This window comes from Lynx rufus, unplaced genomic scaffold (assembly GCF_022079265.1).
Source record: "Lynx rufus isolate CCGP_SWC_20201006 ecotype Redwood Valley unplaced genomic scaffold, mLynRuf1.p SCAF_1, whole genome shotgun sequence".
Taxonomy (NCBI): domain Eukaryota; kingdom Metazoa; phylum Chordata; class Mammalia; order Carnivora; family Felidae; genus Lynx; species Lynx rufus.
In genome coordinates this window covers 70764883-70787887 of record NW_025814823.1, presented here as the reverse complement: position 1 = coordinate 70787887, position 23005 = coordinate 70764883, and the positions used below count along the sequence as shown (strand labels likewise).

Sequence of the window (23005 nt, the reverse complement as noted above, 5' to 3'; positions counted from 1 at the left end):
CCCTGTCTGCCGGCTCAAATTTGTTTTACTGAATCCTCAAGTTGCCCCAATGCAGTATTTATGTTAGTAACGATACCAATTTTGATAATGGAACATACAGAAATTAAATGCTACATCATAAGTCATGCTTAAAATTTTTATTAGGCTTTATATCCTGGAAATCTTTTCTTTTGAATTCTTATCTTACTCATTTTCAACTTTGATCCAGTAAGAAAATTTATCTCTATGGTTACACCATTTACTGAGTACTTTCGGATTTGTATTATGTGAATTTCACAAAGAGCTGCTGACCTTGAAGCCTCTGACTAAAAGAAGGCACTGATCTTTGTAACAGCTGATGGAGACAGGTGAGACAACATGGATGGAAGTCAGGATGTGAGGGCCTTTTCCTCACTCCACACATAAACCTCCAAACGTGAAGTGTAAGAAAGAGCAGAAGACTACATGTTATGCAAGGTAGCACTTCCACGGTCATTTGCATTGGATCCCAAAACAATTATGAAAGCAACTGAAGGAAAACCTGAAAGAAAGCCTCCTTAACTTCAGAGCGTCTGTATGGTGCACAAATTCTGTGACAACATTTGAGCACAGACCAGCTTATGTATGAGCCGACGGGCAGCTTTGCAGCAGATGAGAAAGTCCTCTCTGTGCTGAGGATCTTAAGATCCTTCAAACAAGGAAGTAAACATCTATGTCACTCAGCCAAGAAATACCACATTCTTTTATCTGTTTAGTTTTCTGCTTCCTGCCTCAAATATACCGCAAATCCATATAAATGATTTTCCCCAATCAGTAGTCATATTGCCAAAAAGGTAAACTTTAAACCTATCTCCAACTAATCTTAAAAAAAAAAAAAAAAAGCTGGTACTCAGGCAAATTCAACTATTCACTCTCCTTCAAAAGGCCCTTATTGCCTATTTTATTCATGAAGCCATAGTTTACCCATGGCCTCTGGGCACCCTTCCACTGTCTTGTATTATTAGTTGGCTTTACATTTATTTCCCTCATGGAGTAGGTAAACTTGGAGAACAGGGACAGTGCTGTATAATTTTTGTATTCTGCTACAGAACAAAGGAGTGGCCTTATATACAACACATTGTTTGAAAATCACAAACCTGTAAGTATTTTCTGTATGAATCAGGTGATATGTTATTAACAACTTTAAATTATCATCTCGAACTAGAAAAACTCATCTAGGAAAGCTGACAGTTTTACAGCAGCTAATCATATTTATCTTTCCATAATTTTTTTTCCTAAAAGGATATTTGGTTAGTTTAAAATAAAAAACCTCAAAGCTATTTAGTTTGAATCAGTATAAATGCATCAACTCTTCAATGACAGTATAGAATAGTATAGATGGTACAGAATAGTAAATGTTAGATGTTAGAAATAATATTGGTTATACGTCACAAGCTCAATAATTTACAAAACAGTCCATACTTTACGTCTTCCTTTTCATATTCCTGTGAAACAGGATGAGCACATAGTATCACTCAGACTTTAAAAAGAAACCCAAGTTCAGAAAAGGCACCTGGTAAATGAGAGGCAACATTGGAAATGTAACCCTAAGTCTATATCCTAGCCACAAAGTAGACAGAACTGCATCACACAGACCCTGAAAAAGTATTAGAAGGCTTAACTGTTTTATTATATGCCAGGAGACCATCTAATTCCTAAATAGGACAAAAAGTCAGCAGTAGGTAGATTATAAACTTGTTTGGGCTGTGAGTTCCATGAAGACAAGGATACCATCTGTTATGTGCACAGCACCTGGTATACAGCCTGGCTCACAAAAAATTCTCAAATATCCATCTAACTGAATAGCACTTGTTTTGTACTATTACCAACAAAATTCTAAAGCTCTACTGAAATATCTGTGAAGTTCTTAATTTTCAATGAAAAGACATGCCTTACATGCTTAATTACACATACTAAAGTATATATACTAGAGCATATGTGTAATTGAAGACAGTGATCCTCTAAGACTCTGAATTTAAATTAGGCATATTAAAAAATAGAGATGATTACTCAACAAGCCAATTTAAATCTAGATACAGAATACATTCTATTTGGAAATAATTTTATATTTCAAGAGGCAAGGGCAGTGACTCCTACCAATCAGTAAAAAGTACCAGACAATTTTAAAAGGGGAAGCACTGATCTTAAATTGGTTTTTAAAATGGTCTATTTTGATCACTCTTTAGCCCATTGTAATTTGTTATTCTTTGCAAAGTTAAAAACATTTGCCTACTGACCATTCAGGGCAGAATGAAAAATTGAAAAGCTGATCTGGTGACAACACGGCCCATTCTTTCGAATCCAGGGAGGGCTAAAAGCACTCATGAGAACTCCTGCCAGTGTAGGTCTGTTTAGATCAAACTCTGAGAAAATGGTCATTTAAAAGATAATCCCTAAATTTCTTTTAAAATAAAAGCTCCATTAGCTAAAAAGGACATTTATTGAGTCCTTCCTTCATGCCACATTTCCAAGCATTTGACAGGCATTATTTATTTCACTTACTTCTCATTGCCCTAAGAGATGGGGACAATTATTATCTCTATTTTGGTGATGAGGGACATCAAGTGCCAGGTCACATGGAGAGGTGGAGTCAGGAATGAAATCCACAGCATCCAACCCCCATGCCTGGAGGTTGACTCTGAGTGCAAGCATGTCCCCGCTTACAGAAGCAGGTCCATTAAGAGATGGCTCTCTCCCCCACCGCCTTGTGTGCCTTCCTGTGGCTCCGGCATCCTCCACCAGAACATCAGGGCTTCCATGCACCCTCTTTCCTGCAGGGCTTCCAATTTCTCTGCAAACTCAAGCTTCATTCTCTCAGACACCCACTCCTGATGGCCCTCCTGTCATCTGTGGGATCTAGCCAGTGACCGCTGCTTGAGTGTCCCTCTATGCATGTTCCTTTGCCCATCTCTTCTGGGATGAAAAGATGCTGGCATCTCACACCTAAATTTACTACAGCGTCTTTCCCCCAGCCCCTCGACTACAGTTAGAAACTAGCCTTCCTTTCAGATGCTATACTGGAAGCCAGCAGAGTAGTAACAACAACAACAAATGCTTGCTAACAGTTACATGGCATAATACTCTGAGCAATATACATACATATATATCATCTCTCTCTCTCTCTCTCTCCACACACACACACACACACACACACACACACACACACACACACACACCTCATTCAAGCCTCATAATATTTCTGTGAGGCTCATCTCATTACTATCCCTGTTTTACAGACAAGGAAATTATGTCCCAGAGAAACTGAGTACGGTGCCCAAAGTCACACAGCTATAAGCGGGGAAGCCAGGCTCTAGACCCTGGCAGTCAAATTCCAGGGTATGCCCTCTTAATTACTGTATTATTTCTCTTAAACAAGTAAAGTTATACCGTCCAGATCTTCAAAGAGTCTTGGGAAAGAAGAGACACTGTCGATGAAATACCCTCAAATTCCCTTAGGGGAATATGTGTGACTACTTCTGGCCAATGGGTTGGGGGCAAAAGTGACATATGTCACTTCCAGGCTGAAGTGTTAGAGAGCAGTGAGAGATATTCCATTCCCCTCTTGTTTCCTGCCACAGTGACCAAAGATGTTCTAAATGGTGGGAATCTTTGTTAGCCTAGATCCCTGAATGAGTAAATGGAGAACTTCCCACCTCATACCCCACCCACCTGTGCTGGCCAAGGAGTGCAAGTAAGAAATACACTTATGTATTTAGCCACCGAGATTTCAGGTTAATTTGTGGCTATAACATAAGCTGGTTTTCTGACTAATACAGTATTTAATCTACTTAGAATGAAACAGACCAATAAACAGAGCATAAGAAAAGAAAAATACAGACACTATTCAGTTCTCCTGGCAAACAAATATAATCTTCCTTAATCCCACTTTCATTGTGTCATTTCATGCTCCAGGACTGAGAACAGTTCCCCATGATCTACCACACGAAGTCCAGGTTCCTCTCCCACACTTGCAAGCCCCTGCAACCGAATTTCCCTCTATTGCCCAACATGTACCTTTCAAGTTAACGGAGTTGGTTTTGATTCTGTACCATGAACACAACAAATATTTGGTTCTCAATCACTGGATTATTCTGCTTCCTCTACTTATTCTTTATATTCACATCCCAATCATACCTCCTCCTTAAATTCTTCTTGGACTGCTGACAGCCACCCATCTTCCTTTCCTCGACTAATTTGGATTTTATATAGCCAATGCCACAGAGTTTTAACTTTAGATGTATATTATCCTATAATAAAAGAAAAGGGAAAACATACTGGCCTGGAAGCCTGGGGCCTGGTTCTGGTTTGACTGTTAATCAGCTAACTACCTCTGTCCAGTCTTTTAGCCTTTCTAGATTTCAGTTTTCTTCTCAGTGAAACAACAGCACTAGATAACGTGGAGGGGCGCCTGGGTGGCTCAGTCGATTAAATGTCTGACTTTGGCTCAGGTCATGATCTCAGGGTTCCTGAGTTCAAGCCCCACATCGGGTTCTCTACGGTCAGCGCAGAGCCTGCTTCAGGTCCTCTGTCCCCCACTCTCTGCCCCTCCCCCACTCATGTGCACACATGGGCTCACTCGCTCTCAAAAATAAAAATAAACATTTCAAAAAAAAAAAAGATAATGTGTAAACTCTTTGCCAACATCACACTGCCCACGATCTATTATTTCATGTGCATTATGCTTACATTCCTCAAACAAAACACAAGCTCCTCTGGGGCAGAGACCTTGAATTTTCCTTCTTTCTATTCTGAGTAACTCCAAGCACAGCATCTTGCACATTGATAATGCTCATAAAATGTATGTTGACTACAGGTCATCAAATATTAGCTGAACTTACTATATGATTTGTACTATTAAAGTATGACACACGAGGAGTTTTATTATTGCCTGTCATAACTTACTAGACAGCAATAGATAACACATGCTTCATATTGAAATATTGACCATGAAAAGTATACTAAATTGGAAACTGGAATGACACTGAAATCAGTCAGGATTCCCTTTCCAAAAAGAAAGGTTTTCCGTTGCGAGTACGAGGAGTGCCCCTAGCTTTTCCTCTTCCTTCCACATACGAGGAAGCAATGTATGACACATACATTTGTTTAATGTCTCCCTGATAATACACATCCAGACTGCTCTACCTCAAAGAAATCTCTGCCACACTGCAGCTGTTAGAAAGAAGAAACCATATAAGAGGGTAACGTATATAGGAAAATACATGATCTTATTCTTCAATAGTTTATCTTCCTCAAAAGTTTTAAAGACTTTCTTTTTGTCTTTATTTGCATACCTACTCTGTGGCTTCTTGCTGCTAATAATGCTTTTTCAATGTCTTGTCTAGTCAACTACACAGCAAGCCACTCCTGGGCACCTTAGTCTTCGGCCCCACATGGCTACCTACTACAATGGATCGAAACCAAGAATTCAAGTAGCATTTGATTGGCTTTTATTAGTTTTCTCAGAGTGTGAGAATATTTATTCCTGATTTCTATACTTTTAAGAAAGACTTTTCCCATGCAGGTTTTGAGAAGAAAACAAAATGTGTCAGAATGAAACTACAAGGAGGCTACATAAGGTTTAATCGAGCGCTAAAAATGGTAACATCGTGATGTGTTCTTATTGCAGGAGGGCACCAGTTCTACAATTTTTCCCCTTACGTCTGTGAAACACAGGCATTTTTTTTAAACATATATAGTGAAAATATATGAGGTTACTGCCTGCATTCGGGTTTGAAAAATGATATAACAACTAGATTACACACTGCCTTACCATACACATATTACAACTCAAGAGGGTAAGGAAAATATCACAAGTGCTTGTGTATGACTGCCTCTTTTCCCTGTTAAAGGATCAAGAGCAAGGAAAGGTCATGAATTTTGAGTGTTATTAGCTTTACCTAAAGAAGAGCTGTTAAGAAGGCATCATTAAAACAGACCCATACACACAATACTCACAGAACAAGGAAATCAAAGCATCCCTGTTTGTAGTCCCACAACCTGGTAAATGCTCTACCTGGGACATGGCCTTCAACTGTGCCTGTACCCATGCACTCAGGTCTCTGGAGACACCCAGGGAGAGACCAGTCAGTCGGAGGCAGGGGCAGAGCTGAAAGATTCTGTAGGTCTTGGCCATGCAGAACTGAGGAAGCAAATGATAAAATGGCACATGGAAAGAAAAAAAGTATCCCATTAAGGATCCAGTTGTCAAACAATTTGAAACTTGTGTGTTCAGCAAAATGCCAATAAGGTGATGCGTACATGTTAATCATAGTATTCTCTCTGCATTTGTGTATGTTTGAAACTTTTTTGTAATATATTTTAAAGCCTGGTAAGTGTAGTCTCCAACACATTCCCATACTCTTGGTATGTTACGGGTGGAAGCAGAAAATAAGGGACTGACCAAGGATTGAGAGAGAAAGATGGTGGCATATATCAAGTGGCTACGTTGTCTCTAATCAAGTGAGCTGCACAACCCAAATCATACAAAAAAAAAAAAAAAAAAAAGACAGGAATGGGACACATGGGGTCACATTCATATTTTAAGATCACATGGAAGAATGGTCTCAACAGCCCTTCAAGAAGTCCTAGTAAGAGATGGCTTTTGGTGACAAAGTCACCAGCAAAGAACAGGCTATACTAGAAATCCACATGAAAAGACTGTGTTTCATAAACATACACACACGCACACACATAATGCTCCACTGATCTCCTAACACAAAGGGCCACTTCCTTTTCCTTAAACCATGTTCCAGTTCAAATCTAGGTATTTTAGAGTCAGGTACACCACTTTGTATACATACATTTGAAGTCAAATGTAAAAGTTGAATTTTCTTGATTACTAGTCCTATCAGCAAAGATTTACTTACAGATAACAGAATAGCTCTCAAGATGTCTTGGGCAAAAAAAAGACTTAGTACACAGATTTAGGTACTTATAAAACTGCTGAAAGGGCTAGAAGGGCAAGTCCAGACTGTGCCTCCAGGAGCAACACAGAACAATTGGTCTACCTGGAAGACGGCTTCCTCTGCCACATTCAGGACCCTGGGAAATCAGGAAGTCATTACATCATTACAGTAGAATCTAGGAACCAGGAAGTTGTATGAACTATAACCTCGAGAGCTCTGTTGGGTCTGTAGAACTAGACCACAAAATTGGTATCTATATGCTCCTGCTTTGGCTCACACTGAACTCGATAAGCACCATACAAGTTCTTCTGACTGGAAGAGCCTAAATCATACCCAGAACTCTGGATGCAAGGGGGCTTAAGAAATAAAGCATTCAGCTTTCCACCCTCTGCTTTATGTGCAGGTACCCTAGGAAGACCATGCAACAGATAATGAGCAAGCCAATCTCAGTGTATCCATCATACCATAGAAAATACCAAAATACTCTACCAAAAGGGAGGAAGGCGTATTTAACTTTAAAAAGAAGAAATAAGACATCACAGTCAAGTGCAAAACCAAGTATAAAAGGGCTTCTAAGTAACAGAAGATATCTGAACATAGTTTTTGCAGTATATAATATTAAGAAATTACAAATAATTTTGTTAGGTAAAATAATATAGTTATACAAGAAAATGTTATTTTTTAGAACTCACTAAACTATTTTTTAGAACATGAAAGAAAATATTATGATGTCTTGAAATTGCTTCAAAATACTTAAATTACTTTGTTTTTGGGGGAACAGATGTTAATTATTAAATCTGGGTAAGCGGGCTCATTTCTTATTCTCTCTGCTTTTGTGACTGAAATTTTTCATAATAAAAAGCTTTAACAGGTTATACCAAAAAAAACATGGGAAGTACAAATTATTTTTGCTTCATTTTTAAATGAAATTTTAAATAAAAATGCTTCATTTTTAAAACTTTAATTTTAACGCATTATTAAAATAAGGTCCATCTTGGGGTGCCTGGGTGGCTCAGTCGGTTAAGCGTCCGACTTCGGCTCAGGTCATGATCTCGTGGTTCACGAGGTCGAGCCCCGCGTCGGGCTCTGTGCTGACAGCTCAGAGCCTGGAGCCTGCTTCCAATTCTGTGTCTCCCTCTCTCTCTGACCCTCCCCCCATTCATGCTCTGTCTCTGTCTCAAAAATAAATAAACGTTTAAAAAAAAATTAAAAAAAAAATAAGGTCCATCTTCTGTAAAGTAACTGGCTTATACTCCTTAAAATGTCAAGGTCATAAAAGACAAAGACAGAATGGGAAATGTTCCAGATTAAAGAATTAAGGGACATTACAACTAAATGCACAATGTAATAATGGACTGGACCACAGACCAGATTTTTTTTTCTTTTTGCTATAAAATAGGACGTTATTTGGACAATTGCCAAATATGAATAAAGTAATACATACTGATGTATTTAGGCATAAAGGGTCATTACATCTACAACTTGCTCTCAAATGACTCGGGGAAAATACCATACACAGACAGAAAATGACAAAGCAAATGTAAACAATGTTAATAATGAGGACATCCGGGTTTATGGGCTAAGGGAGTTCTTTGTCCTCTTCCTGTAACTTTTCTATAAGCCAGAATTACTTCAAAAGTGTTTGGGGGGTGCCTGGGTGGCTCAGTCGGGTGACGGGCTGACTTCGGCTCAGGTCATGATCTCATGGCGTGAGTTTCAGCCCTGCAATGGGCTCTGTGCTGACAGAGAGAAGCCTGCTTCAAATCCTCTCTCTCTCACTCCCTCTCTCTCTGCCCCACCCCTGCTCTCTTTCTCCCTGTGAAAAATAAATAAGCATTAAGAAAAATGGTTTTTAAGTATAAAATGTAGTGGCAGCACTGGGGAGCTTGAAGAGGAATAGCACAGTTTCTTCTATTAAATGAAAATTAATAGGGGTGCTTGGGTGACTAAGCTGGATAAACGTCCAAACTTTGGCTCGTCATGTTGAGGTTCACGAGTTTAAGCCCCATGCCAGGCTAGATTCTGCATGTGTGTGTGTGTGTGTGTGTGTGTGTGTGTGTGTGTGTCTGCCCCTCCCCTGCTCACACTCTGTCTCTTTCTCTCTCAAAAATATAAAAATAAATAAAACATAAATTAAAAGAAAATTAATAGCCAAATAACTGGAGTGGCATGTAGTTAGTACTTTTTCAGAACCTGTTCCATGGGGCATAGTCTCCCAATCTGAAAAGTTTCTTGCAGCATGTGCTTATTTTGTACTTCTCATTTTAGCAACAAAATTTGAATACAATCTAACAGCTGTCTTTAGACAGTAACATCTACTTTTATAAACATCTGCAACACTGCAGTTGAAAATGTATATAGGAAGTGCCAGTTTGGTGAATTTACACACTCAAATTACTTTCTAGTTCAGCAAAGAGAGAACCATGAACTACATTTTTTACCTTAAAAAATGCATTAAAACTGTGTTACACAAAAGGAAATGTCTGAGTTAAGAGTCAGACAGGCATGAATTTCAATCTAGGCTCTGCCTGTTAAATACGCAGACATGACCCTAGTGACTCAATCAATTCTCAGAACCTCTGCTTTCTCACAGACACAGTGAGACTAACATCCACTCTTGTAAGATTGTTGTGGACGTTCATTTAAATCAGGAACATACGGACAATAAGACTCTAGGGTACAAAATAGTTATTCAATATGCATTTATCAAGATTCCTTAAAAAAAGGAGTAAATCCTGCTATCCAAAAAAATCTCCAAATAGAATATATAATATTAACATTTCATAATGCTACTCTGTATTTTTTCTCCATGTTGTTGCTAACATTAACATATCCTTATGTTAACTTATTTATACAACAAATGTTTACTTAGGGTTTACTATGAACCTAGCACTGTTCCAGGCACCAGCATGAGAGCTGAAATTAATGCAGACCAACTTGTCCTGGTGAATTCATCTTAGGTTCTAGAAACCACCATTAACCATTGAGTAAACAAATAGTATCAGTTTAGGGGAGGGGATTATTTTGAGTGTTTTTCTGGCTTCGTTGCATCCATGGCTGGTTCTTTTGCCCTTCCAGACATTCTCTGAACTGCATTAATTACAAACTCCCTTTCCGCTAAATAAACCCGAGTTGATTCTATTACTTCAACTGGCAGGCATGCCTGTGCTCTCCTAACTGAGAAAGCCTTTTTCCCTTTGACGTCAGATAATAAAAGTACATCAGATACTTCAGAACTCAGCATAGATTGCATACAAAAAAATTCAACCCTAAGATAGGTATAGATTATTTTTGTGTGCTGTATATTTTGCTATGGTTACCGAGACGTGGTTAGCATTTTGACTTTTTTTTTTTCTTAGAATAATGCAATGATCTGAATCTCAAATCTTTCATAAGGTGCAACTTTCCAATGATAAACAAGAACAGGAAGTAAATCTTGAATACACCAGACTTCAAGTTCCCTTCACTATTATCTACTCTGCTGTCATCTCAGCTTAACTTAACATTAAACTTTCCACTGTCCTACCCTAAGTTGATGTTACTAATATTTTTTATTTCTGCTCAAATAAAACATTTCCCATTAAACTGGAAATTCTGACATATACTCAAATATTTTAAGTTCTAAGAGGAAGACATCTAAAATAAAGGAATTGAGTAGCAAAGCAAGTTACAAAAGCAGAAATGAAAACAGATGTTAAACTTCTTTGAAACAAATTTTTACTAATAGCCTCAACCAAAGCTATTTCAGTCACCTACTAGAAATATTGTACCTAGTCAAAAGATCTCAACAAGCTTCACAGGCCATCAGCAACTCAAGGGTGTGGGCTCTCTTCAAGGTTCTGTTTACCACTCAGCACCATGCATGTTATGGGATTTCAAAACAGAGGTGAGAAGTGCTGTAATAGCTCAGTTTAGATCAGCGGCTGTCCATCAGGGGTAATTTTGCCCCCACCCCAAGCATCATCTGGAAAGATCTGGAGGCATTTTTAGCTGTGATGATTGGGTGGGGGGAGGGGTTGCTACTGGCATCTGGTAGGTGGAGTCTAGGGATGTCACTGAACACCCCAAAGTTCACAACACAGCCCCCTATAGCAAAGAACTATGCAGCTAAAAGTGCTGACCAAAGTTGAGAAAACTGGGTTAACTATGCCTCACACAGGTTAACTTTGTCCTCACATTCATATATAAAATCAATGCTCATGTGGCTTTTCATAACCTCTGATGATAGCCTACAGACCCTTTCAAACAGGATACATTAAATCCATCCTCTGGAAAGCCGCTCTGACCACTGAAATTGTCAATGAATTCCCTGCAGTGTGAAAAGCCCAAGTCTCCTTCCACAATTAACCAACAATCTCCAAGGTAAGAAACTCTGAATGCCATTTTATTGGACTCTGAAGACATTGGGCTTCAAACATTACTAATATCTTGATTACACAGAGTAGCAACTTTGTTTCCTAATCGCTCCTAGGACAGTATCAAATGCATAAGTGAGGCAACAGAAGCCGCTTCCTCTCCTTACTTATCTTCTAACATCACGATTTTACTTTCATCACTTTACAGAAAATGGTGCTCAAGTTTCTGAGCTTGTTTTCTCAAAGGAGAGGATAGTAGTTCCTACTGTACAGGATTCTTCTGTTGTTGTTTTTTAATGTTTTCCATTATTTATTTTTGAGAGAGAGAGCAGGGAAGGGGCAGAAAGAGGGGGGGAACAAAGGACCCAAAGTGGGCTCTGTGCCGAGAGCAGTGAGCTCACATGGGGCTTGAACTCACGAACCATGAGATCATGACCTGAGCAGAAGTCACACGCTCAACCGACTGAGCCACCCAGGTGCCCCGGTAGAGGATTATTCTGAGGATTAAAGTGACATCAAGGTGGCACACAGTGCCTGGGATACGAATGGGTGTCCTCACTGACTCCTAACAGATGATGTTAGACACAGGGCATTACACACCCAAACACTGAACCAATGGAGAGATGGAAACTTTGGTTAGGAAAAAAGATACCCTGAGAACCTAAGAATTAATGAATTCTATGTTTCTCTTTAGATAAGATGTTGGAAATAATTTTATAAATCCATGTTTTAATCCTTTAAAAATACCACTAAACTTAAATTTGAAATTCAATACTTATATTTTTCTGACTCACTGAAAGAGAGAAAGAAAAAGAAAGGGGATTAGTACAAAAGAATAATTCAAGTAACTAGCACGTGGCTGACGAAAATTTCAATCACAGCCACATCTCTCTGGTATTAAAGAACACTCTTTTCACTAATCCATGCTGTCTCCCAGACACTCCATACTGAGAGCCATAAAAGAGAGGAAGAGCCTGATCTTTAGAAAGCATCAAGTTGAGAGGGGGGTCAATTAGGTAAATAATTACAAAACTAAATAATAAATGTTATGTGTAACTTGTAAGGATAAAGTCACCCGTGATCACAAAGGAAGGAGTGATGGATTCTGGCTGGCGTAGGGTTCCACAGAGTAGAGATATCCAAGGTAAGTCTTGAAGGATAAGTAGAATCTGCCAAGCAAGGGAGAAAGGACACTTCAAGCAGACTGTCTACATACGTAAATTCAGTGAGATGTGAGATGACACAGGAGTGATAGGTTGTGGTGAATAATGCTCTGTAGCTGGTGTGTAGAGTATAAGGGGGGGAATGAGAGAAAACGAGACTACAGAGGTTGGTTGGAACTCAACTCTGAGATGCCTTACTAACAAATAGCAGTGGGAAGTCACAGGTTTCTGAAGGCGGAAAGGAATAAGATAAGATCTCCTTTGGTGATAACCTAGGGGAGTGTGGAACAATACAGATAATAGCTTTGAGATGGTAACACTGAGAACAGTTAGGAAGCTCCTGCAATAGTCCAAACAAAAGCAGAAGAAATGCAATCAAAAGACGAATGCCTTTTCATCCATTTATTTACTCTGTGCATCCATCCACCATCCATTCACCCATCCAGCTAACACAGGTGCTCACTATGTGGAGCCAATCAGCTAACTGAAGCATGATCAGCAGTGAAACTGACATGGTCTGCTTGCATAAAGCTTATATTCTAGTGGAGGAGACGATTAAACCATTCATGATACAATGAATTATTCAATTTCAATGGTAGTGAGTGCTGTGAGAAGTGTTCTAGGAAAGAATCTCTCAAGAGACTGTGACCTAGTCTGAGGTCAAGCTGCTCAAAAAAAGCTTCTGCAAGAAGTCACCTTTGAGCTGAAGCTATTATCTCATATCTCTCATTCTAAATAAGTGTTCAGAAACTTCTCTTTCATTAGTCAACTTTGCTTGGTGTAATCACATTTTAGTACCTACTTATTAAAATCTCTGGTAAGTCCAGCCATGCCAGTAGGTATTCCTGGAAGGGGGGAAGAAAAACTAGGGGTGAGCAAAGAAGGGTGGGAAAAAGTTAAAGGGTGAGGGGGGTGGGAGGAATAGAAAGGGGAGAGAGACTGGGAAGGAAACAGGACTGAAATTCCAAAGGCTTTAGTTACACAGTAGACTTTATAAAGAGAAATTCATTAGGAGAGAACGCCTAAACATTTCTTGTGATCAATACTCAGAAACATAATCCTCTGCAAACTGATAAACAGGATGAACCATGAACCTGTCAACTTCTACTTCTACTCTGTTTTTTAGATCTAGGAGTGATCTAGGTCAAAATTCCAACTCTGTCAACTGAATCTCATACTCCTGGGCAGATTTCTTAGTCTCTCCGAGAATCTGTTTTCTTACCAATAAAACAGATATAACCAAACCAATTTCACAAAGTATTTTTTAATAAGGAGCAAAGGAGAGAAGAGATTTAAAATATCTATTCATTCAATTCAGTTAATCTATCATTCTAAACACATTAATGTGATCACTTTGAATCTGGAGGTCCTGGTGGCTCTATCTTTATCTTGAGAAATATAGCTTTTCTTCTAAAATAAAGGTACTGATAGGGGCGCCTGGGTGGCTCAGTCGGTTGAGTGTCCAACTTCAGCTCAGGTCATGATCTCACGGCTTGGGAGTTTGAGCCCCACCTCAGGCTCTCTGCTGACAGCTCAGAGCCTGGAGCCTGCTTCGGATTCTGTGTCTCCCTCTCTCTCTGCCCTCCCCTGCTCGCGCTCTGACTCTCTCTCTTTCTCTCTCTCTCAAAATAAATAAAAATTAAAAAAAAATTTAAATAAAGCCATTGATCACCATTCAAGATATGATGACTATTTATATGTTAAATATTCAGCCCAAGTTCAAGACAGAGGGACAAAAAATTTAGAAAGTTAACTGTCACTTATTGTTAACTTTGCCCACAATACCCACTTCCCTTAAAATATCCCAACGGTTGATATTGAAGATGACCACAGATGATTATAGGTGTGCTGCTACTCTCCACTTGGCCCTCAGCTATAGAGAACCCGATCCCTCAGCACTTTTAAGATTAGAAGTTAACACCACCTCTTGGCACCAACACTTTTTATCACAGTAACACCACAGCCCAACTGAAAATCTTAACAAAGGACTACAAAATTCAGAATTACATTTAAATATCCATGGCTGATTCTTTTAAATAGGTCCAAATAACCAAATTGGTCCATCAAATAATTATGGTGGCATGACAGTATTTGTTACTTAACCTCCTGAATCATCTGTGCCCAGTCCTGGAAAGTTTTATCCCTTGCAGTGCCAAAAAGCAGATTTAGAAAACTGGATAAAGCAAGATCTATGTTACATGTGTGATCATCAAGAACAACATGAAAGGTCCTTCTATGATGAGGTTAGTAGGAAATTTATCCTGCTAGAAATGGGGTATTTGCAGAAATGAATAGAACACTAAATTCCTGGAGACAGATCCTGAGACCAAGAATGTTTCTCCTTGCTCCCTTCACCTTCACCACGACCCCTCCAGCAGATTACAGAGAACACTAGGTCAATGCCTAAAACACAATCTGCAAAGAAACAAAGAATGAGCCTTAAAGAAATGCTCATGCTTGCTGTGACGGGGTGAGAACTGGGATGAAACAGGACTTTAAATACCATTTCTGAATGCCTGTAGATGTATCTGATACAATCAATGGAGAAAAAAGAAGCTGATTCCACAATTTTAAGTGTTCTTAAAACACACACACACTTTTAAACAATACTGCCAGTTAAAGATGGTGGATTGAACACATGTACTTGCCTCCTCTGCTGTCTCCTAAAACCTTGTAAGAATGGCATTAAAAGATTTCCTTAAAGGCATAAACCCACAAAGATAGAGAAGAGTTAACGAATGTAAAAATTTTTCAAAGCAGGAAAACAGGAACAGAGTGCTAACTTGGCATATCTGAGAAAACGCAATACTAAACCAGCAACAGCGAGATCTGAGAAGCCAGGTTTGCCTGGAACTGCGAAGAGGCAGTCTGAGCACTGATCCTCTCCCAAAAGTCTGCCTATCTGCTGAGGGCTCCTTCCTATCCCAGTAGATGACTAACGTTTCTTATCTAGAAATGGTAACAAGGAATATCTTGCAACTGGGGGGGCTCCCATGCCCAGTTGAGTGTGCAAATAGAATACTAAAAATCAAAGTTTATATACTAAATGTTAAGGCTCCCAGGCTTACATCTTACAGAGAGTAGATGAGAGAGTATGCTTTGGGCAATTTGACAATTCATGAGGGGGGAAAAAAAAGACACAAATGTCCAGATCCTAATACTGAGAGTTAGTTCATAGTGAAACCACGAGGCCCTACAATGAAGTCCATGGTCATTCAGTGCCTTGCATACTTCCATCAGCCCCTTTTAGAAGCTGGATCTTAAATATAAACAGCCAAAGGCTCAGAGAAAACCCTTAAGATCAGAAGCAGACAACGAGGAGGAAAAGAAGGAACTCAGAAGAAACAGAAACTGTGGAGGGAAATGAAAACCTTGGCGGGGGGGGGGGGGGTGGGCAGGGCAGGGATTCTCCTTAATATCATGAGAGATGTAAGAAAAAATACTAGGTGCATGAAAAAAAAAACCAAGATGCCAGCCAAAATGGATATTCCAAAAATAAAAAGGAACTACTGGATATTAAAACTAGGAGAGCAAAAGTATAAGTACTCAATATTTGAAAAGACACTTCATCTCATTAGCCATCAAGGAAATGCAAACTAAAACCACAATAAGATATTACAATACACCCTCCAGAATGACTAAAAGGACTGCTAACTCTCTTGGATCACTTGCTCTGGGGGAAGTTTGCTGCCATGTCATGTTGATATCTAGGCAGTTTCGCGGTGAGGAACTGAGGCTTCCTGCCAATAGCCATGTGAGTGAGCCATTTTGGAAGAGGCCTTCAGATGACTGTGGTCCCTGCTGGTATTCTGACTATTACCTTGTGAAAGACTCTGGGCCAGAATCACCAAGCCAAGCTGCTCCCAAATGCCCGACCCACAGGAAAACTGGCAATACATTCTCTAAGGCAGTCTGAAGGTAAACATATGCACACCCTGATTCAGCTTCCGACTCCCAGGTTCATACCCAACAGAGGTGTGTACATATACACACAAATGACATGTTTGAGGACGTCCGCAGCAAAAGTATTTGTAATAGTCCCAAATCAGAAGCAACTCCAATGTCCACTAACAGTCAAATGTTATGATAAACGGTAGTGACTCACATGACAGAGCACTACACAGTAATGACACAGTAGGATCTACTAAGAGGTGCAGCAACATGGATGAAACCGAGAGAAAGATACTAGACACAGAGTCTACATTTCCATTTATACCAAGTTCAAAACCAGACAAAAATAAACCAGGTGTTAAAAGTCAGTACAGACTTTGGGGAGGAAGTAGTGGTTGGGAGGCGGCAAAAGTGCAGGAGATGCTCTACTTCATCTGGATGGTGTTTAAAAGGATGTCACTTTGTAAAAATTCAATGCGCTCCAAACTTAGGATATACTTTTCCATGTACATGCTGTCCTTCGTAAGAGTTTATTTTAAAACATTAATTAGAAAAATTAGAAGACAGAACTGAAGTAGTTTTCCAGCAAGGAGTGCAAAATTACAAAAAGGAAAAGGAGAAAAAAAAGGCTTAAAGATAAGAGGATCTTTGGAAAGAGAGAACCAAGAAACTGAAAGGGGAGATAATCAAAATAATTCAGGAAAAATTCAAGAAGAGAAATTCATGAGTTCCTTGATTGACAGGGCCTGCCAAGTGTACAACCAAGAGAGATGAAAACCAGAACCAATCCAAAGCGCCTCATCACAAACTGCCACGGAGTATTCACAGTAAGATCGCCACCACATTTGTCAACAACATCGCAAGGCTGGTACTGGCACAGCATTTCCTCACCTACTTCTTCCTCTATATCCTTCTGCACCCCCCTCCCCGGACACATTATCATATAAAGAAACTAGTCCTTCCCAATACTGTTTATTTAGAAGAATGTGACGGTGAATTCCCAACTAGCCTACATGCCTGATGGAACATCAGTCAACAAGAGTGGGTGACAAATGGTTCTGTGGTGACTGTGGGTTCTCTATCCTGGGGGGCTCATTCCCCCTCTTATCTGATCTGTCATTGCCAAAACAGCTTAATATGCCCCAAGGGAACATGAGTGAGAGGCCCAAATAGCTAGACATCCTTAGAATACAACCACAACGAAAGAGAAACAACAAATTGCACAGTATTACTAATGAAGCAGAAGTTTTGGAAGAACACCAAGTTATAATCTGTATTAATATCTATACTAACTTAAGAACAAAGAAAAAATATTAACAGTATGAAATCAGACTATGTGGAAACACATTAAATGTGAAAAACATAGCAGATGGGATTAATATAGTTAAGGAACAAATTACCAAGCCAGAAAAAAAAAAAAGCCCACAAAACAACAACTAAGGAACTCTCCTGGGAGTCAGCATAAAAGGCTGATTGGGAAGGAGAGGGGATGGAAAGAATATATTTAAAGAACACAAAAATATTTCAACTAAAGGTTAGCCATACAATTCAGATAACGATAACCTATATGTAGATGCATCACAGTGATATTTAAGAAAGTCAAGGGGGGGGTGCCTGGGTGGTGCAGTCGGTTAAGCGTCCGACTTCAGCCAGGTCACGATCTCGCGGTCCGTGAGTTCGAGCCCCGCGTCGGGCTCTGGGCTGATGGCTCAGAGCCTGGAGCCTCTTTCCGATTCTGTGTCTCCCTCTCTCTCTGCCCCTCCCCCGTTCATGCTCTGTCTCTCTCTGTCCCAAAAATAAATAAACGTTGAAAAAAAAAAAAAAAAAGAAAAAGAAAGTCAAGGGTAATTCAATAACCTCCAAAGGCAAAGACTAGTAAACAAAGGACAAAAGAACAAGATCAACCTTAGATTTCTCAAGACAGAGGAGATTCAATAAGCTTGTGGGGGAATACCACAAAAATACTGAAGGAAAAAGAACTCTGCCCTAAAGTTTTTATCCATACAAGTCATTATTATTTAGAAGTGACAGCAAATGAAAAAATATCTTCATTTATATGAGGGGTCATAGCTTTGCCATGTACAAAGACTACCTTTGAAAATACTTGTGGAGGAAGTATTCCATTAAGAATTAAAGAGGAAACTATTGAAAGCTGAAATTAAGGATGATCAGAAAGGAGAAATAAACAAACCCACAATTAGGAGCAACTAGGTGGCTCAGTCGGTTAAGCATCTGACTCTTGATTTTGGCTCAGGTCATGATCTCACGGGTTCTGAGTTCAAGTCCTGCACCAGGCTCTGCACTGACAGCACAGAGCCTGCTTGGATTCTCTCTCTCTGTCCCTCCTTGCCTCTCTCTCTCTCAAAATAAATAAATAAACATTTTTTAAAAAATCCACAATTAGTGCTCAAGTATTCAACATTCCTCACTCCTTAACAGAACAAGTGGACAGAAAACCAGTAGGGAGAAGACATAAAACATATCAACCAACTTGACTGAATTGATATTCATAGAACATACCATTCAACAACATCAGAATACGTACTCTTTAAAAAATGTTTATTTATTTTGAGAGACAGAGGGAGCAGGCACAAGCGGGGGTAGGGGGGCAAAGAGAGAGGAGGAAGAGGAGAGACAGAGAGAGAGAGAGAGAGAGAGAGAGAGAGAGAGAGAGAAAATCCTAAGCAGGCTCCATGCTCAGTGTGGAGCCCAACACAGGCTCAATCCCACAACTATGAGATCGTGACCTGAGCCAAAACCAAAAGTCAGACGCTTAACCAACTGAGCCACCCAAGTGCCCTAGAATACATACTCTTTTTAAGTGTATATGTAATAGTCAGCAAGACAGACCAAAAAACAAACTTCAATAACTGAAATGAACTGGAATCATACAAAACAGGTTCTCTGAATACACAGAATTAAATTAGCAACCAGTAATAGAAATATATTTGGGAAGTCCTGGAAATTAAACAACACACTATTGAATAACTCATGAATCAAACAGGAATTCACAAGGGTTGTCAGAAAACACACACACACATACACACACATTCTTTTTTAAGTAGCCTCCATGCCCAGTGCAGAGCTCTCAACACAGTGCTTGAATTCACTCACCACCCTGAGATCAAGACCTGAGCTGAGAGCAAGAGCTGGATGCTTAACTGATTGAACCACCCAGGCACCCCCAAAAATGTTTTTAATTGAACGAAAACAAAACATGACATAAAACTTGTGGGATGCAGCTAAAGCAGTGCTTAAAGAGAAATGTATAGCATTGAATACTTATACTAAAAGAGAAAGGTTTCAAATCAATGATGTAGGCCTCTACCCTAAGGAAGGATGAAGATGATCAAATTAATGCCAAAGTAAGAAGGAAGGAAATATCAATGATGGGGCAAAAAATCAGTGACACTGAAAATAGAGAATAGGAAAAAAAAACATTTAAACTGGTTTTTTCATTTGAATATTTTATTCTTTCTAGAGCAGTTTTAGGTTCACAGTATAATGGATATCACAGAGATATCACCCACACATGCATAGTCTCCTCCATTATCAACATCCTCCACCAGCGTGGTATACTTGTTACAGCTGACGGACTTACACTGCTATATTATCACTCAGTCCACGGCTTATAGGACAGGTCACTCTTGTACATTCAATGGACTTGGACAAATGTATGATGACAGACACTCACCATTCCAGTATCATAAAGAATATTTTCACTGACCTAAAAATCCTCTGTGTTCTACCTATTCATCCCACCCTCCCCCTTAACCCCTAGCAACCACTGATTTTTTTATACTCTTTTCAGTTTTGCCTTTTCCAGAATGTTATATAGTTAAAAATCATACAGTATGTAACCTTCTCAAATTGCCTTCTTTCACTTAGTAATATGTTTTTAAGGTTCCTCCATGTCTTTTCATGGCTTGATATCTCATTTCTTTTTAGCACTGAATAATATTCCATTGTCTGGATGTAACCAAGTTTGTTTATCCGCCTACTGAAGGACATGTTGGGTGTTTTCAAATTTTGGCAATTATAAGTAAACACCCGTGTGTGTGTGTAAACATCCAAATAATTTTTTATAGTTGTTAATATGTAAAAGAAACTGAAGTCATGGAGAAAAAAAAGATACCTACAAAAACAAACAAACAAAACAAAAAAGAAACTCTAGGCCCGCATGGCTTCACTGGCCAAAACTGTCAAATATTTAAGGAAGAAATGATACTAATTCTACAGAAATACTTTAAGAAAATAGAAGAGAAGGTAACAAGTCCCAACTAATTTTATCAGACCAGCATTACCTTAATACCAAAAGCACACAAAGATATTACAAGAAAAGAAAACTATGGACCAATATAACACATAAGTATAGACATAAAAATTCTCAACAAAATATCAACAAATCCAATCTGCAAATATATATACCTCAAGATCATAAAAGCCATATGAAAGACCCACCACTAATATCATCCTCAATGGGGAAAAACTGAGAACTTTCCCCCTAAGGTCAGGAACACAACATGGATATCCACTCTCACCACTGTCGTTCAACATACTATTGAAAATCTTAGCCTCAGCAATCAGACAACACAGAGGAATAAAAAAAAGGCATTCAAATCGCCAAGGAGGAAGTCAAACTTTCACTCTTTCACTCGCAGAGGACACAATTCTCTATATGAAAAACCCAAAAGATTCCACCAAAAACCTGCTAGAAGTGATCCATGAATTCAGCAAAGTCACAGGAATCAATGCATAAAATCAATGCACAGAAATCAGTTGCATTCCTATACACCAATAATGAAGCAACAGAAAGAGAAATGAAAGAATCGACCCATTTACAATTGCACCAAAAAACATAAAATACCTAGGAATAAACCTAACCAAAGATGTGAAAAAATCTATACACTGAAAACTATAGAAAGATTATGAAAGAAATTGAAGAAGACACAAAAAAATTGAAAAATATTACATGCTCGTGGATAGGAAGAACTAATATTGTTAAAATGTTGACACTACCCAAAGCAATCTACATATTCAATGCAATCCCTATCATAATAACACCAGCATTCTTCACAGAGCTAGAACAAACAATCCTAAAATTTGTATGGAACCAGAAAAAACCCCAAATAGCCAAAGCAATCCTAAAAACAAAACAAAACAAAACAAAACCCAAAGCTAGAGGTATCACAATCCTGGACTTCAAGCTGTATTACGAAGCTGTAATCATCAAGGCAGTATGGTACAGGCACAAACACAGACACTCAGATCAATGGAACAGAATAGAGAACACAGAAATGGACCCACAAACGTATGGCCAACTAATCTTTGACAAAGCAGGAAAGAATATCCAATGGAATAAAGACAGTCTCTTCAGCAAATGCAGGGAAAATTGGACAGAGACATGCAGAAGAATGAACCTGGACCACTTTCTTATACGAAATACAAAAATAAACTCAAAATGGATGAAAGACTAAGACAGGAAGCCATCAAAATCCTCAAGGAGAAAGCAGGCAAAAACCTCTTTGACCTCAGCTGCAGCAACTTCTTACTCAACACGTCTCTGGAAGCAAGGGAACCAAAAGCAAAAATGAACTACTGGCACCTCATCAAAATAAAAAGTTTCTCACAGCAAAGGAAACAATCAGCAAAACTAAAAGGCAACTGATAGAATGGGAGAAGGATATTTGCAAATGACATATCAGATAAAGGGTTAGTATCCAAAATCTATAAAGAACTTATCAAACTCAACACCCAAAAAACAAATAATCCAGTGAAGAAATGGGCAAAAGACATGAATAGACACTTCTCCAAAGAAGACATCCAGATGGCTAACAGACACATGAAAAAACACTCAACATCACTCATCATCAGGGAAATACAAATTAAAACTACAATGAGATACCATCTCACACCTGTCAGAATGGCTAAAATTAACAACTCAGACAACAACAGATGTTGGCAAGGATGCAGAGAAAGAGGATCTCTTTTACACTGCTGGTGGGAATGCAAACTGGTGCAGCCACTCTGGAAAACAATATGGAGGTTCCTCAAAAAATTAAAAATAGAACTACCCTATGACCCAGCAATTGCACTACTAGGTATTTATCCAAGGGATACAGGTGTGCTGTTTCAAAGGGGCACACGCACCCCAATGTTTATAGCAGTGCTATCGACAATAGCTCAAGTATGGGAACAGCCCAAATGTCCACTGATGGATGAATGGATAAAGAAGTGGTATGTGTGTGTGTGTGTGTGTGTGTGTGTATGCATATGTATATATATGTACACATATATGGTATGTATACACACATTTATATACATACACACACACATACATGCGGTATGTACATATGTATGGTATGTATATACACACACACACACACACACACAATGGAGTATTACTTGGCAACCAAAAAGAATGAAATCTTGCCATTTGCAACAATGTGGATGGAACTAGAGGGAATTATGCTACATGAAATTAGTCAGAAAAAGACAAATCATATGACTTCACTCATATGAGGAACTTAAGATACAAAACAGATGAACATAAGGGAAGGGAAGCAAAAATAATATAAAAACAGAGAAGGGGACAAAACATAAGAGACTCTTAAATACAGAGAACAAACAGAGGGTTGCTGGAGGGGTTGTGGGTGGGCGGAATGGGCTAAGT

The 23005-nt window shown here is 39.0% G+C and overlaps 1 protein-coding gene across 5 annotated transcripts in view; it reads right to left on the bottom strand.

The window, feature by feature from the left end:
- Positions 1-23005, bottom strand: part of UBAC2 (UBA domain containing 2) — a 172547-nt gene that overhangs the window by 87251 nt on the left and 62291 nt on the right. The window lies entirely within an intron of this gene.